Source organism: Ochotona curzoniae, unplaced genomic scaffold (assembly GCF_017591425.1).
Source record: "Ochotona curzoniae isolate NIBS_2020 unplaced genomic scaffold, NIBS_Ocur_1.0 scaffold_3223, whole genome shotgun sequence".
Lineage (NCBI taxonomy): Eukaryota > Metazoa > Chordata > Mammalia > Lagomorpha > Ochotonidae > Ochotona > Ochotona curzoniae.
In genome coordinates, this window is record NW_024467108.1 from 14,686,924 (window position 1) to 14,699,119 (window position 12,196).

The window sequence follows — 12,196 nt, forward strand, 5'->3', positions numbered from 1 at the left end:
GATTTTAGGAAATAAAATTTATTTACACATTTTAGGTAAAATAAATAAAAGCATAGCACGTGTGGATGAACATGATCATAGCCATCATCTGTTCCTGCCAGCTACATCTCTAGATGTTTCTGGAATTAGTGAACCAGCTCATGACCTTTTATCCAATCATCCAATCCTTTTCCAAACAACTGTTATTAAATAAGCATTGAGATATTTGTCAGGGCAAAAGGAAATCAGTTAAAACATTTCTGTAACACATACGATGAACCCAATCAGATGGGGACCAGGTAACACTGATGGGGGGAGAGATTGTGACAAATCAAGTTCAAGGATCTCTATAGCAGTCCCTAGAGTCTATTCTTTCTCCAGACCAGCTCTCACATGCGTATTCAACTTCAAGACAAATGCCTTTTGAAATATTTGTGTTGCCAAGGAATAAGCAGAGTAGCCATTGAACAGTTGCCGCAACACTAGCAGTGCTAAATCTCCCTGAGAGGAGAGTTTTTGCTCACTTCTCATAGCTGCAGTAAATTTTCCATCTGGTGAACTGCAGTGCTGCAGGTGTCGTACTTCCAACTTTGTGATTCATGTGTGCAGATAGTATGAGATTTCCATAGCAACGAGACACACAAAAAAAGAAGTGCCAGTGTTATATAATATGCTTTTCTGTTTTGTTTTCATTCTTTTGTTGAAGGAGCAATTAATTTTATTTCTTCTGGTTTTAATAAGATAACACACTGAATTTGATAACTGCATTAGTAATGAACTTACCCTTTAGGTGATACCACAAAATAGGAACACAAACACTGAAAAGTACCTGAATTCTTTGATCATTAAATTTCAAGCTGGAATCTTTATGTTGACCTAGTTAAAGTCCAGAAATGTGTTTCATAAATAATTAGTGAAGAAAACTAAAATGTGATTATTATAGAATCTGCTATTATTCATCGTTCATATACACATAGACACAAACACACACATGCACATATGGTTCCTATTATGAGTGAAGCACTGACATGAAAAAAATTTGTCTTTAAGAAGCTCCAAGCCTAGCAGGGATGAAAGAAACACAGCACATCTATTCACCATATTATAATAGACAGATTCTGTGTTGGGCAACAGTAGAATTCTTACTGACTGGTGATACAGAAACCAATTTCCTGTCTTTTCTCCACCACTTAAACTTCCTAAACATCCTGTGAAATACATTTTAAAAACTTGAAGCATTAATAATCTCTCAGGAAAAAAGAATTTTTCAGGTAAGACACTGTTTAATACTGACAATTGAAGAGCTAAGGAGAGCTCTGCAGCCAGCATTCACTCTAAAGATCATTGCCATCCTGAATGAACTTGAGTTTAAGTTTTCACAGACTCATGGAGGGGAAGAGACAGGAAATAAAGGTCAATACTTCCAAAATCAGGGAGTTAGGTAAATCTTTTTTTTAGCATATTGAAAGATCATTTTTTTTCCAATTATGATGAAATCAACTTCTAAGTAAGAAATAGCAGCTTAAGAATAGATAAACATAGCATGACCCTGAACCAAGTTTCCAATGTCTAAGCTCACCATCTGGTTAGAAAAAAATCCAGCAATATCTGAAAGGTTTGGTTTTAGTAGCATTTAGGAATAGAAAATGCACCTTCTATATATTCCTCACCTTTATCCTGCACCCCAAATTATGCTTACAAGTAAAACTAGAAGGAAATTAGCTCATAGGGAGAATAAGTTCACAAGGAAACCAGGCACAATGAATAATTTTGGCACTAGGAAATAGTGGATAAAACCTTTGGCAATTTATCAGGTAGCTAAATAATCAGAAATAGAATATAAAATTACTTTATTCTATTTGAAGATATAAAAACCAGGCTTGATAATGTGTATAACAAATAAGGAGATAGAGGGCCTGCCTGCTGTAGCCTAGTTCTTGCCTTGCAAGTGCCAGGATCCCGTATGGGCGCTGGTTCTAATCCCAACTGTACACTTCCCTTCTAGCCCCCTACCTGGGCCTGGGAAAACAGTAGATGACAGTTAGGACCTTGTGCCTGGGTGGGAGACTCAGAACAAGCTCCCAGCTCCTGGCTTGGGATCAGCTCAGCTCTGGCCATTGCAGCCCCTTGGGAAGTAAATCTGTGGATGGAAGATCTTCCTCTTTCTCTCCTTCTCTTTGTATATTTGCCTTTCCAATAAAAATAAATAGATCTTAAAACAAGAAAAGAAATGACTTATCATTAAAAGAACAAATAGGGATATATAATCAACAATGAAATTGAAAATAATTTAAGTAGGACAGTTGGATTTAACAGCACATTATAGAGCAAAGAAGAGAAAATCATTTAAGTGATATGTGGATCTAAAGTAGTTATCTGAGATGCAAAAGGAGAAATGTGATGGGATCATTAAAAACAATCCTGGATATTAAAGGAGGAAAATCAAACTCAAACACAAACACATGAACAGCAAAAAAAAAAAAAAAAAAAAAGAGAGAGAAAGCTAAAAGCAATATCTAAATGGATTTCCCAGTGTAAATAAAAGGGAAGCACACATTTTAAGTAAAGTCATTAAGTCACACTAGGCATCTTATAGGTCGATAAGCAAAAGAAGAACATTCTAAAGGCATGCAAGCAGAAATGGCAAAATACTTTCAAAGTGTTGGTTCAAATGGAGTGTACCTCTCAGGTGTAACAGCAACAAAATGTTAGAATGATCTAGTCACTATACTGAAAAAAAAGTAGGACCTGGTAATGTGGCATGGGGGTTAAGCTGCCACCTGCAATGGCAGAAGCTAAAACAGGCATCAGTTACAGTACTTGCTGCTCCATTTCCAATCCAGCTCCCAGCTTCTGCACCGGGAAAGCAGCAGAAGATGGCCCAAGTGCATGGGCCCCTGCACCCACATGGGAGAGGCAGATGAGAGCCTCAGATTCACAGCTTCAGTCTGGCCTAACTCTAGCTATTGTGGCCATTTGTGGAATTAACCCCCAGATAGAAAAAAATTTCTCTGTCTCTCCTTCTATCTTTCTGTAACTTTGCCTTCCCAATAAATAAATAAATCTTAAAGAAAAAAGAGCTGCTAGCCTAGAAATGTACATCCATTTTAGGTTTCTCCAAAAATCATGATTGCTTACCAATGATAGCTCTATATACAAAATATTCTTAAGGGTATAGTTAACAAAAAGAAACTCCTCCCAGATATAATTGCAAGAAGCATTACAACAAAAAAAGCACTAAATATGTGACTAAATCTAAACAACTATTGGCTATCATGCATAATAAAGCACTGGAGATCCAAAATATGAAGGCGAAATAGATAATGATAGTACATAAATTAAGTAAATTTGGAAATAAAATTGAGGTGTGTTATGTATTTTACATTGATTTGAGATGAAGAAAGAAGCATTAATTTTCTTTTCTTTTTTTCTTTTTTTTTTAAAAGATTTATTTATTGGAAAGTCATAAATACAGGGAGGAGGAGACACAGAGAGGAAGATCTTCCTTCCGATGATTCACTCCCCACGTGAGCACAAGGCTTAACCAAACTTGTGCTTGAGGTCAATTGACTGCTACTTGGCAGTACTAGAATTTAAATATGATGACCGCATTATAAAGTGTCACAAAGATTGTTCACAGATTGTGTCCTTAACTCCCAAACCCATGTCACTTACTCTCCGTTTCCAGGGATGGAAAAGTGAAAAAAATGGAGAGCACATCAGGAACAACAGAAGCTGTATATTTAATAGTCCATCAGATGAATAATTAAAGGTTTGATTCTGACTATAATTTCTGTCTTTGTCAATATCAAATCTGTTGAAAGGGAATTTGTTGAAGAGATTAACTGGGGCAAGGAGCACCTTGTCTAGCATGGACTGATTGCCAAACAGGAGCATCCCTACTCTCACTGTTAGTATGAAAGAACAATTAAGAAGATACAGTATGGGGGGGGAGGGTAGGTGGCAAAATAGGCTAGTGGCTAAAGTCCTCACCTTGCATGCCCGGGATCCCATATGGGCGCTGATTCTAATCTCGGCAGCTCCACTTCCCATCCAGCTCCCTGCTTGTAGCCTGGGAAAGGAGTCGAAGACGCCCAAAGCCTTGGGACCCTGTACCCATGTGGGAAACCCGGAAGAGCTCTTGGCTCCTGGGTTTAGATTGGCACAGCTCCGGCTGCTGCGGCTGCTTGGAGAATGAATCATTGGACGGAAGATCTTCCTCTCTGTCTCTCCTCTCTGTATATCTGACTTTCCAATAAAAATAACTAAATTTTTTTTAAAAAAAGAAGATACAGTATGAACAATTATCTTCATATTCACTGATATGAAACATGTGAATCTAATTGAAATGATAGATTTGTATAAAATGTTATTTACCCTTAGGGAGACATACAATGTATAACCAAATAAAAACATAGTCATGACTTTTTCTTTCGTTTTATGACTCTGAACTATTTGTGGCTTATGTATTTGTGACTTTCAGCAATAGGAAGACTATCAATAAGAGAGAAGCCATAGTTTAAATCCATAAATAAGAATGTCTGAATCTACGTTACTGCTACACACTGAACTATCTCAAAATATTTGTTGACACTGTTAGTCTCTCAGTGCCAAAATAATCAGTCCACCTGGCGACAAGCATCGTTTGGAGAACTGCATGCAAAGCCTGTCAGTAGACTAAATTTATCTCTTGTCAAACAGAAATTTTGGCATCATGCAGAAATTGCTATAAACTGCACTTTACCAAATAGAGAAGTAAATTGTCTGCTGTACATTATGAAATGAAAAGATGAGATTAAAACTTGAAAGTCTTGAAATACAATGGAGCATCTGAATTAAATCTGGAACAGGGAGGAAAGCATTAGTGTTAAAATTGGTGGCATTCACGTACAACCTGGAATTCAGCAAGAACATTGATCAGCATTGGCTTCTTACTGTTGTGAAATAGTCATGGTAATGTAGGAAAGCAGGTGGAGAGCTAGATGAAACTGTGCTCTTTGTAACATTTTAGCAAATTAAAATTACTTGAAGGTAAAACATTCAATAAAATACTTAAACACAACTGCCATCTACATTATGAAAATAAACATTGCTTGACTCGATGGCAGATACCTGAAGAATCCCTAAAGCTTGGAAGCCATCCAAAGAGCTTCCAAACTTTTTGAGAATGCTTTGTTCCTTCATCATTAATAATTTGTAAATGAATTACATGCTTGATTCCATCTGGATATTTTAAGTTAGATACACCCATTTGCATGCCAGATATATAATGTTTAAGGTGTAGCACTACTCTCCATATCAGTCTCCATAAGACTGTGTTTCCATCACTCTCTGCTACCTCTAAATACAGTGCTCTATGCTAGCAAAAGAGAAATGTCTGTCGTCTGCTTTGGGCTTCTTTACTCAAACTCTATACCTTCTTATACATCACTCAAGTCAGGATAGTACAGTTTGATCGGAGAATTCATCCATGTTGCTCAGAAGATGGAACATCACCTATAAGTCTTCAAGGACCAGGTGAAGATAAGAGTGATACACTGAATCGTATTTTGAAGATTGCTGAAACTACCAAAGTCATGCTTTCTGATGTCCATAATGCCTTATTTTTCTGGCTTTTCAAAGTGGTGTTGCTTCTAGGTGTTTGAAGGTTCCCAGCATTGATCATAGCATTCTTTTTGGAGAATTGGATGGTTAATAATCATCTCTTCAAAAAATATTTTTAATTCTTGAATTTTGTTCTCTAAATTTCCAGTGATAGGTGATAGTTCTGTTGATAGGATTCTTTGATAATCTGTTCTAGGAAGATGTGAAGCATCACTCACTAGGCTTTGTTCCAGTCTCTAGATGTTCTGCCAATAATCACTGCTTCATTGAATTCTTCTGGGCCTGGTATTCTCTGTTTCTCCGTCCAATTCTCTCCTATAACTAGGTCCAGTAAACTGACCAACTAGACCTTGAAACCCAGTATTAACATATTCAGATTAAATCTATTAGAATTATTCTGTGTGCACACAGACTGGGAGACCTGTCTCCAGACTCACAAAGGCAACAAAGCTATAGGACATTGAACATTCCAGACCTCAATTTATTCATTGATAAAAGTTTTCCCTGCCTTGTGGATACATTCAACCTTTCTTCTTTTTTTTTTTTTTTTAAGATTTTTGTTTGTTTGGAAAGTAGATTTCTACATGTAGGGAAAGAGAGAGAGAGAAAGAAAATGAGACAGAAAGAGAGAGAGAGAGACTGCCATTCAGCACTACTTGGAGGTTTAATATGTTGTGCTATTACTCTGTTCTCCACTCTTTCTTTTTTACTTGGCTAACTTTTTCAATTTTTAATAATCAGCTCAGATTTAATATTTCCAAGAAGTTGTTTCTGAACCTGGCTAGGTTCTGGCTCAAAGTCTTTTCCTGTGCTTTCATGGTATTTTATAAGCACCTAAATTATTTATTTTTACACCTACCCAGTAAAACCTAGATTTCTTGAGGGTAGAAATAATATTACTTTAATTTCTGTACCTCACACAACAATTGCAGTGCCAAATGCCTATCAGACAGTTTGCCTGTGATCCATTTGGTTTTAAAACTCTTAAAAGGAATCTGCTATGTGAATTTCTAAGTACACCCAGCACTTCGATATGGTCCAGTCCTGGCCATAGTGGTCATTGGAGGAAAAACACACAGACACACACACACAGACACACACACACACACACACACACACACACACACACACAGACACACACACACACACAGTTAAGTCCCTCTGTCTTTTTCTGTCTCTCTCTTTCTGTAATTCTGCCTTTCAAATATTTTTTTTTTAAATATTGAAAGTAGCTTTATATTATCATGCTGAAACCACAGATTACTCATTAGTTAAATGGGAACAAATAGTGTGTTAATCGGCTTTGTTATTATTATTTTCTCACTATTTCAGAAGCTATTTAGGAAGCAAACTGCTGTTTTCAGCCACTGCAATTTAACTTAATTTTCATCCTCTCAGCACCATTAACACATGATTATAGGATTTAATGGCACAGTTCTAGGCACAAAATATTAAGGAAACAGTAATTATTTTTCATATCTTTACTTTTGTCATTACACTAAAATGATACTAAAAAAATGTTAACTCACTTTCGTTTGTCTTGCTTTTAGCTGATTTTATATTCACACATTCTGATCATGCCTAACTTTGTGTTAAAGAAAGATCTTTAGTAAAATAAGTAAAAGAGCTTTGTGATTCAAAAACTAAAGTCTGAGGCCAGTGCAGAGGCTCCTCAGGTTAATCCTCCACCTGTACGCACAGACATCCCATATAGGTGCTGGTTCCTGTCCCAGTTGTTCTGCTTCTGAGTCAGTTCCATACTCATGAAATGGGAAAGCAGTTGAGAATGACCCAAGTCCTTGGACCCCTGCACCCTCATGGGATACCCAGGAGAAGTACCTGGCTCCTGGCCACAAATTGGCTCAGCTCTGGCAATTACAGCCATTTGGAGACTGAACTAACAGATGGAAGACCTCTCTCTCCATCTTCCCTTGTCTCTGTAAAAATCTGCCTTTCAAAAGAAAAATCTTATAAAAAAAGAACATAGTCTATAGAACTGTAAAACATACCAACAACAAGAAGACTTGGAGCTTTACATCTCATTGTAGAGACATGACACATTCTGAGGAGCGAATGGGCAGCCTCATGGAAAAGTTAGAGTGAAAGTTGAATCCTTGAAAAAGGAAAATTTTTATGCTGCTCTCTCAACACAGTCTAAATGGGAGAAAACTGCAAAGTCCCCAGATCAGTACAGCGATAATCAGGTAGGCACTGCTTTTCTAATGAGAGGGCCACAAAAGGCTCTTTCAACTCAGAACTACAAGGGGAACAAAAGACAGTCTAGAGTAGGGCAGTAGAGGCAGTATCCCAGCAAGAATCTGAAATGAAATCTGGGATGAGAAAATACTGGTAATCTCTAGAGATTCTAAGTTGGTCAGTGCGACTACAGTCAGAAGAGACAAGTGTAGAGTGAGGCTGGGAGGATGGAGAAGAAAAGGATGTCAGATCGCACAAGTCTGTGTGGTCAGAAGACCCTGGTTCTCAGAACAGTGTAAGCTATAGAGTGGCGTGACCTGGTAACACCATCTAAGGGATAACTCTGGTTGCCGTATGGAAAGAGCTCAAAAAGGGCAAGAACAAAGGTAGGGGAACTAGTTAAGCATTCATGGGAACAGTGCAAATGAAATACTGGGGAAAGAGCTATAAAGAGAACTGAACTTACTTGAAATACATTTTGAAGTTTGTGTTAGGCTCAGTGAAGCTCCAATTTATGCAATAAAGAGTATGCTATGCTCCAAGATAAAAATATTTCCAAAGGCAACCAAGACAAATGACCTTAAAATGGGGAGAGAATTTTGAAAGTCTGAGGGGGTTCAGACTAGTTACGTGAGTACTTACAAAGAGAATTATCCCAACTTGAAGCAGAACATTATTTTAGAGAGAATTGACACAAGGTGAGATCAGAGGTTTTGAGTGTGAGAATTTGGATCATGCCTCTGCTGCATCCTGAACTCAGCACAGGCTGGGCCTGGCCTAAGGAGGTTAACATAGCTGTTAAGTTGTAGGTGCTCCAGTGTATGCTGATACAGAATTCTGTGTACCCAGGAATGACATGTGCATGGTCAAGGTGAGAGACACAGTCTGTAGCAGCCCTCCTTGGCCTAGCAAGTATATAAAGAACCAGTGACTAATAGAGAGGAGTAGACAGTTGAAGAAAACAAAACCAGTCAGTAGACAGCAAGGAAGAGAAATATGCTCATGTTAGAATGGCACCTATGAAATATGGGAAATTTGTTCTCATTGCATTAACAAAGTTTGAAAAGAAAGGGAAAAAATGAGTTTATTTGGAGGAATGATATATAATGTATGCCAAAAGTTAGTGCTGCTACACCCTATTGCCTATCACTATGTGATAACATAGCAATAACCTTGGGGAGTTCATGATTTCATATTGCCTTGGAGGAATTGGAACCTGACAAATTCTGCTTGACTGTAGAAATATTAAGGTACATAATTTTTTGTGTGTATGCACTTCTGGTTAAACAATAATAGCCTTAAGTTAAACCATTGTCATCATATATGACCGAGAGAAAAATCAGGAGTTCAGAGAGTAAAATAGGGCAAGAACAAGTGAAATGTGTGGCATAAAATGAAAGCTACAAAATCCATTTAATGCTATACTTAGTGTATTTTTTTTCCAGTGGACAAGGAGGACAATAGGATTGAGAGGGCACTACAAGAAGGCAAGTGTGGGATAAAGATACTACAGAGGCACAGCTTTGGCAAACAGGTATGACCTCCATGGATTACTTTCTGTTTTTTAAGATTTGTTTATTGTTATTTGAAAGGTAGAGGTGCAAAGAAAATCACACACACACACACACACACACACACACACACACACACACACACACAAACACTCACAGATTTTTCCATTTGTTGGTTCACTTCCCAAATGGCCACAATGACTAGATTGCTAGAGTTGAGCTCTGGTTTGTATTCCATATGGAATGCCAGTGCTGCATGACAATTAAAAAAAATAAAGGAAAGATCAGATAAGAAACTTCCATAGGAGCTAATTCTGGGTTGTGGAGACTGGGAGGGGTAGATAAAAGTGATATCCCCTCTATTTTCTAATGCAGAAATCTCATTTTCACTGATTGCACATTTACTTGATAATTTGTTTTTGTTTTACAAAGGAAAGTAGGATTACCAAATGATTACGGCTTTTCTGCCTCCCATGTTTTTTTTGATCCAGATTGAATACAATAATTTGCAGATGTTTTCACTTACTAAATTATTTCTTGATGTCTGTGAAAGGAATACTCAGTTGAAACAAGTCAGTATTCTTTGAAAAACTTGCTGATTTCCTCTGCTAGATTATTCATCTAATGTAACATCTTTCTTAATAATTATTCATGCGAAAGTATTTATCAAATGCCAAACTTTTGCTTAAGATCATATTAGACATTGGAGAGGGTGTGAAGTAGTGGTACAGAATGAAAAACTATGAATACTCTATTGGCCAAGTTTTATAACAAGTTTTGAAATCTGTGTATGCACTAAGCCAATAACTTTGGAAATATTTCCTCAACTCTAGTGTAATGAAGCAGACATTGTTTGAACTATCAAAACTACTCAAATAATACCCTCAGAGCATTGCTCCTCACATCTGGATCTCAAACATGTCATCAAATGACAGACTCTCATCCCTGGGTACTGATCTAGTTTAATAACAAGGAGTGGGCCTTTATCCTTCCCCCACAGGAGAAAAAAAACAGAAGAGGTCTGAAACATTTGTCCCACAAAACTTCTTCTATATCTTGACCCTCCCTGCTCTTATTGGGGGCCCATATGTCCATGCATCTCTCTAAAGTATATAAACAATATTAAAAAATAAGATTACAACTTTAAAAAGAAATCCAATGGATAATGTTTAGGGAGCACTATCTTCCCAGAGAGTATCCTAAGGGGTTTATATGAATTATCTTCCTTTGTCTCCTACAAGAATCCAGTGAAAGAAACTAGTATTATCAGGCCTGACACAGTAGCCTAGCAGCCAGTATCATCATTTTGCATGTGCCAGGATCCCATATGGGTGCCGGTTTGTATCCTAGCTGTGCGAGAGGAAGGCCCAAAGCGTTGGGAGCCCTGAACCCCTGTGGGAAACCCAGAAGAAATTCCTGGCTACTGGGTTGGGAGTTCAGCTCCTGTTATTGCAGCCACCAGGGGAGTGAATCCATGGAGAGAAGATCTTCCCTTTTGTCTCTCGTCTTCTTTCTGTACATTTGATTTTTCCAATGTACAGAAAAGAAGCTAGTATTATTATAAGATGCTAGTATTATTCACTATCTACTATACATTGTTTATAATACAAATTACAACATAAAATTGCATATCATAATAAAGTATAATTGCAGGCATTAATATATTTAATTCATATATCATTTAATTGACAAAGAATTAAGTTTTAGAGTTATACTAGAAATTGTCCAAAGTTATACTGCTAATAAGTAGTGCACAAGATATGAATATAATCCAACTGAGTCCAGAGCTTACTGAATTAACTTAGGTGGCTCATTTGGTGGGCTTATTTTATAGGTGGAAAAACAATACACCCCACCTTCAACTAAAAGCCATCCAAAATGGTATGTGCAGAGCAAAATGAGTAAATAAATGCAAAAGAGCCTGAATCAAGGTCACAATAATGCAGGAATTCAAAAAGAGAGGCCAGTAAAAGGTAGTTCATTTAAGGCAGACTTTGTCAGACAGACTTTTGAGCTGGGCACGGTGGTAATTTAGGAAGAAAGTCAAAGTCATGAAGTGAGCAAAGTCCTGCAATGACTGAGTTGCACCTGTTCCTCCAAAAGAAACAAGATGGCTTGGCTTACACTGTGTGCACATAAGAAATGTAAGAAATAAACCGGAGGACAGGCAAGTAACCCTGAGAGCAGAACCTTGGAAATGTCTCTAACAAGTTAAGTTTTAATGTGACAAGAAGCTGGAGTGATGGTTATAATGGCAAGAGTAGCAGTACACTAGTTTTAAGTTGGCACTGTGCTTTCAAAGACACTACCTCACTTAATGTATGTGCTTGTAGGATGTTCATCTGTCAGAAAATAGAGAACACTTCCATTCAGTGGGGCCCATTAGGACATTGCTATTAGTCAGAAGTGCAATAGGAGATTGAACTGGGGTCAAGGTAATGAAAGGGAAATGGAGGATATTGCAGCTATTGAAAATCACTATATGCCAGAGTCATTACAGATGCTGCCTTAATGTTCAGAAGAATTATTTGATCTGTGTGGTATTCAGACCGCAGTTCAAGACCTGATTCCAGCACTTAATTATTGGATGACATTAGGCAAGTTCTTTAAACATTCATTGTCTCATTTTTGCAATGAAATACTTGTTGAGTATCTATCATATGCCAATATTGGGCTACATCTCAGAATAGAATGAAAAAACTGAGGGTACACAACACCTGTATTTATAAAGCTCATATCCCTTGGGTAAGATGAACATTAAAGCACATGATTTAGTCTTGCTCCATGTGATATCCAATAGGTAGAAGAATTCAACAAGTTCAGTACAATAGTCTATAGTTTATGCTCCTAACCAGTATGTAGCATTATGTTATCTCTATTGAATGAGGAATACATATGCTTGTTTA